The following is a 6,000-nucleotide window of genomic DNA, read 5'->3' as shown; positions in this document are numbered from 1 at the left end:
ATGGATTTCATCGAGTTAACCCTGTGTGGGAAACACAAATACTGCCTGGTGATGGTTGACATGTGGTCCAAATGGGTTGAGGCCTTCTCAACCTCGAAACAAGACTCGGCAGCAGTAGCGAAGGCTCTTTTAACCGAGATTGTTCCGAGATGGGGAATTCCAAGGAAAATCAGCTCGGACAATGGGACACACTTTGTCAATGAAGCAATAAAGCAGGTGGGTCAGTTTTTGGGAATTGACATGAGAACACACTGCAGTTACCACGCCGCAAGTGGATGTGCTGTGGAGAGGAGAATCAAGCGATCAAGAACAAATTGGCTAAGTGCTGTGAGGAAACTGGGCTCACATGGGTTAAAGCACTCCCAATTGTGTTGATGTACATGAGAATGAGAAAAGAGTCAAAACAAATTTAAGTCCATTTGAAATACTCTTTTGTAGACCACCATTCATGGGAATAGAGGGGGTGGACAAAGGTTGCCATCAACAGATCTGTGTGAGAATGACATGTTGAATTATTGCAAAGAAATGTCTTCTCTGTTGTCCAATGTTTGTGTTCAGGTGAAGAGCTGCATAAGATCAGGCCTGGCGATTTTGTTGTGATTCATGACCTGATGAGAAAGAGCTGGAAGGCGAAAAGGTGGCTGACACCATTCCAAGTGCTACTAACGACTCACACGCCAGTGAAGGTCGCAGAGAGAGAGCTACGTGGGTTCATGCCAACCATCGCAGGAGAATCAGCAACAGGAAGAGATTGTTCAGTGAATGTCAATAAACGCCGAAGTCTGAACACCAAGTACCACTATCAGTGGAAGAGCAAGGCCAACCACAGAGGATAACACAGCCTGTGTGCAGATTGGACCCCATTGTGTGGTCACAAGCAGTAATCATTGTGAAGAGGTATGAACTGAAAATAATTCAAGAGTATTAACAACAGACCTCTGCATTCTAGCTGTGTGTGTTTAAGAGGAGCCACAGACAGAGGAAGAGGCAGGCAGCCCTAGCTGTGGAAACAGCATCCGGCTGGGCACCATTAATCAGCAAAACAGATAAGAATCTGAGTGCTTCAAAGACTGAACTCCTTCACACATTCTGGTCACACAGCTGCAGTACTGATCTAGCAAACGGAAGAAATGGAGCGTCCTAGACCGTGACACCCATTCGGGGTGCAGGTAATGTGTGGTCTGGGTAAGAGTATGTGCATAATGACTTTGCTTGCAGTGACAATTTGTATGATAATACTGCACCTTACCGAGGGCCTGAGAGTGTTATTAACAGAAAACCAAACCAACTGGACTGAGACAACTGCTCCAAACGATACCATCCGACGGTTCAAGAGAAGCGCATTTATGTTCGTGGAGCCAACGCATGGCCTGGAAGGAGAAATCGTCACGATTCAGGAAGGAACAAATGTGACTTTCAACTGCAACCCGTTCCAAAAGAACTGTCCGAACTGTGAGGGACGCAGCGAAGAGTATGCACCTTTCTATGTCTGCAGAGATCCATGCAAGTGGGGCGACGTGAAAGCGTACTACTACGACTACAAGAAGGGAGCGACGAAAGATTCAGAGTGCAAACGAACCACAGACTCAGCAGCAACAGGGATGGAATGCGAGTAGAGCTGAGACAAGTAAGGAATTCTGATCAAGGCAGGTACTACTGCGGACTGGATAAAGAAGGAACCGACTGGTATGAGACGATTGACATAATTACAGTTGAAGCAGCTCCAACAACGACGACAAGACCTTTTGAGGCACCTGAGCTCGAACGAGAGACAGAGGAAGAGATGGCTTGGATGGGAAATGGAGACATAAGAAAATGTCAAGCGAATCCTGAAGTGCAGAAGGCCATGATGAGTTGTCAAGGGAACAAAGCCTGTGCTCTGGCGATGTTGCAAAAGGAAGAACTGGAGATATCGACGAGCTGCTGGCTCTGTCTGCAAATGTCTCATGCTTGGAAAGCGGTCCCACTGACTGTAGCAACAGCAGAAGAAACAAAGTGTCTGATTCCACAGCAAATGACTGATGTGCTCAAAGCTGTCAGTGATCTGGAGAAAGTAAAGACACCAACGAGGCGACCTGCGGACAACTGCGACCATGTACAGCAGTATAACCACACTGATATGGTGATTCCACCTCTGAGAGTGACGGCGACACAGGGTGATGTATGCATTTGTCTGGACAATGGGAGACGGATTAAAACAGGTTGGTCCGATTGCAGGGTCAGAATCAATGTGAAGGATGGAACAACGGACAATTGTACAGCCGTCATCAACGACAAAGAAGTCAACTTCACATGCCCATTCAGCAAGCCACATGAAACTTCACCTGCAGCTGTGTGGGTGTGTGGCAGCAGGGCATTTCATCGGATGCCAAAAAAATGGGCAGGGTGTTGTTATCCAGCGTTAATGAATGTGGGTACATCTGTGTATTTGCCAAACAGGGCACCGGGGTGGGAAGAAATAAAAATAAATGTTGAAATTTTACCTGGGGTTTTACCAAAGCACTATGCAGCAATGTGGGGTGGTCATTGTTCTTAGGGGTGGGTACAACGGTAACAATTAATAAGATAAATGGGCTAGCATGGACAGTATTAGCAATAGCTAATAGCACAGAAAATGCTTTGACAATGATAAATGATGAAATGAAACAGTTAAGAGATGTGGTCATTCAAAACAGGTTGGTTCTTGATATGTTAACTGCAGAGAAAGGGGAGTTTGCAAAATGTTTTGGGAATGTCTTGTTGTTTCAATATTCCAGATTACAGTGACAACATCACGAATGTAATTGAACACATGAGAAATGCCGTACAGGAGCCAGAACATATTGAGAGTACATGGGTTACTTGGTTTATGAATCTCTGGGGAGGATGGGGGTATTGGCTGATTCAAACTGTGTTACCAATTGCGGTGGTAGGACTGTTAATATTGTTATGTTTACCATGCATCATAACGTGTGTTTCCAGCTCAGTACAGAGACTGGTTAAAGCAGGGGTGTCTGTTCAAATGGTAAAAATGACAGTATATCCAGAGGGTGATGAAAACAAATATGATGATACGAGTAGCGAGAGCTACTGTGAAATGTGTTAAATTGTGAAATATGTTTTTCTTCCCTGAGAATGTTTTGATCGGTAAAGAGGGTTATAAGCAGCTGTCATCCGTGTTACGAGATGACGTACAAGGAGAGGGTTTGAAATGAGGGATTTTATTATACTTTATTCTTTGTATTTTTATAGCCTGCTGACATAACCAAAATGTTAAATTGATGTGTTTTTCCTACTTAATCTGTACACTATTACTTGTTTATACTGAAGTGACTGAGGGTCTGATTTTTATGTCAGACGTGCAGTAACGGTGTTTACTCATTTAGCCCGGCTTCAGATAAAGTCTTTACTTGCTTGCTAATACTTAGGGGACTATCCCCACAAAAAAAAGCCTAAGTTGTTTATTTCTTTTCTTTCCAAATGTTATTTCACAAATGTTTAAGAAGAGTGATCATTTATGCGAAAATCAGAGATGAAGAGTGTAAGTGTGATGATATGACTTAAAATTTGTCTTATTGTTTATTATTGTGATTGAGTAATCTGAATGATAAAAAGCGGGGAATTGTTGTAGAAATTTTGATGCTCATTGATCAGTAATAGTCATTATAGGGGAATGCCTCGGTGTCTGAGGGATGCAGCGGGGGAGGATCTGCTTCTGTCAGAAAACCTTGGGATAAAAGAGTATAAAATACAAGTCAGCCCTCCCCTCTGGGTCCCACTCACGGCACAGATTAACTCCTGTGTAATGATCGGGTCCTTCTTGCAAGAATAAATAATTTTAAAAGACTGTTTGACTCAGTGTCTCTTACGCAGTGATAATGGTTGGTTGATAATTTTTTTTGCCACAACAGCACAAAGGATGTATGTTGTCAGGGGAAATGTTATGATACATTCTTAGCTTCTTTTTAGCATTTGAGTGCAAGGTTGATTCCCTATCAATATGGATGCCTGCATTCCTGAATGAGGTCTTGAGCCATAACCCCAACATGAACATTTAGAAAACTGTATGCAACTATGGCAAGCATTGGTGGTTCAGTGGTAGAATTCTCGCCTGCCACGCGGGAGACCCGAGTCCGATTCCCGGCCAATTCATGTAAATGTTACATTATGCCAGAATGTTACATTATGCCAGGTACTTGGCTGTTATGGCTGCTTGTTCAAGGTGTTTCAATTGAGAAGTTCAAAAAATTGGTAGTTCAACACCATCACAATAGCTTCCCTTTAAACTTTGCCTTCATCTCTACTAGACATTCGGTTTGGCAAGTTGCTTTCAACAACTGTGAAAAGCATGTTCATTGATGGTTCAGTGGTAAATGTCTTTCTTTTTACCAGGGTCTGATTCCTGGCCAATGCATGTGAATGTTACATTATGCCAGATTCTTGGCTGTTATGGCTGCTTCTTCAAGGTGTTTCAATTGAGATGTTCAAAAAATTGGTAGTTCAACACCATCACAATAGATTCTCTTTAAAATTTGCCTTCAGCTCTACTAGACATTCGGTTTGGCAAGTTGCTTCCAACAATTGTGAAAAGCATGTTCATTGATGGTTCAGTGGTAAATGTCTTTGTTTTTACCAGGTCCGATTCTTGGGCAATGCAAGTTACATGTGTTGGGTTGTACCAGGGAACTTCCTGTGAAAGCTGTCTGTCCTTATTGTGCTATACATTTTTCTCTCATTATATTTGTGAGTTGAGGATGTTGTCAGAAAAAGTGTCTATGTTACTTGTAATAAGAAGTGTTTGCATTATGCAGAAAGGATGTATGTTGTCAGGGGAAATGTTATGATACATTCTTAGCTGCTTTTTAGCATTTGAGTGCAAGGTTGATTCCCTATCAATGTGGATGCCTGCATTCCTGAATGAGGTCTTGAGCCATAACCCTAACATGAATATTTAGAAAACTCTATGCAGCTACAGCAAGCATTGGTGGTTCAGTGGTAGAATTCTCGCCTGCCACGCGGGAGACCCGGGTCCGATTCCCGGCCAATGCATATAAATGTAACATTATGCCAGAATGTTACATTATGCCAGGTACTTGGCTGTTATGGCTGCTTGTTCAAGGTGTTTCAATTGAGACGTTCAAAACATTGGTAGTTCAACACCATCACAATAGCTCCCCTTTAAACTTTGCCTTCATCTCTACTAGACATTCGGTTTGGCAAGTTGCTTTCAACAACTGTGAAAAGCATGTTCATTGATGGTTCAGTGGTAAATGTCTTTCTTTTTACCAGGGTCTGATTCTTGGCCAATGCATGTGAATATTACATTATGCCAGGTACTTGGCTGTTATGGCTGCTTGTTCAAGGTGTTTAAATTGACACGTTCAAAAATTGGTAGTTCAACACCATCACAATAGATTCTCTTTAAAATTTGCCTTCAACTCTACTTGACATTCGGTTTGGCAAGTTGCTTCCAACAACTGTGAAAAGCATATTCATTGATGGTTCAGTGGTAAATGTCTTTCTTTTTACCAGGGTCTGATTCCTGGCCAATGCATGTGAATGTTACATTATGCCAGATTCTTGGCTGTTATGGCTGCTTGTTCAAGGTGTTTCAATTGAGAAGTTCTAAAATTTGGTAGTCCAATACCATCACAATAGATTCTCTTTAAAATTTGACTTCATCTCTACTAGACATTCGGTTTTGCAAGTTGCTTTCAACAACTGTGAAAAGCATGTTCGTTGATGGTTCAGTGGTAAATGTCTTTGTTTTTACCAGGTCCGATTCTTGGGCAATGCAAGTTACATGTGTGGGGTTGTACCAGGGAGCTTCCTGTGAAAGCTGTCTGTCCTTATTGTGCTATACATTTTTCTTTCATTATATTTGTGAGTTGAGGATGTTGTCAGAAAAAGTGTCTATGTTACTTGTAATAAGAAGTGTTTGCATTATGCACAAAGGATGTATGTTGTCAGGGGAAATGTTATGATACATTCTTAGCTTCTTTTTAGCATTTGAGTGCAAGG

The 6,000-nt window shown here is 42.1% G+C and overlaps 1 non-coding gene across 1 annotated transcript; it reads left to right on the top strand.

The window, feature by feature from the left end:
* Positions 1-4,957: 4,957 nt before the first annotated feature.
* Positions 4,958-5,028, top strand: trnag-gcc (transfer RNA glycine (anticodon GCC)). Its single transcript has one exon. It is a non-coding gene; the product is annotated as a tRNA-Gly (tRNA).
* Positions 5,029-6,000: the final 972 nt, after the last annotated feature.

The sequence above is a fragment of the Xyrauchen texanus genome, chromosome 34 (assembly GCF_025860055.1).
Source record: "Xyrauchen texanus isolate HMW12.3.18 chromosome 34, RBS_HiC_50CHRs, whole genome shotgun sequence".
In the NCBI taxonomy this organism is placed as follows: Eukaryota; Metazoa; Chordata; class Actinopteri; order Cypriniformes; family Catostomidae; genus Xyrauchen; species Xyrauchen texanus.
Note: the sequence above shows the minus strand (reverse complement) of the source record. Positions and strands in the feature narration are given on the sequence as shown.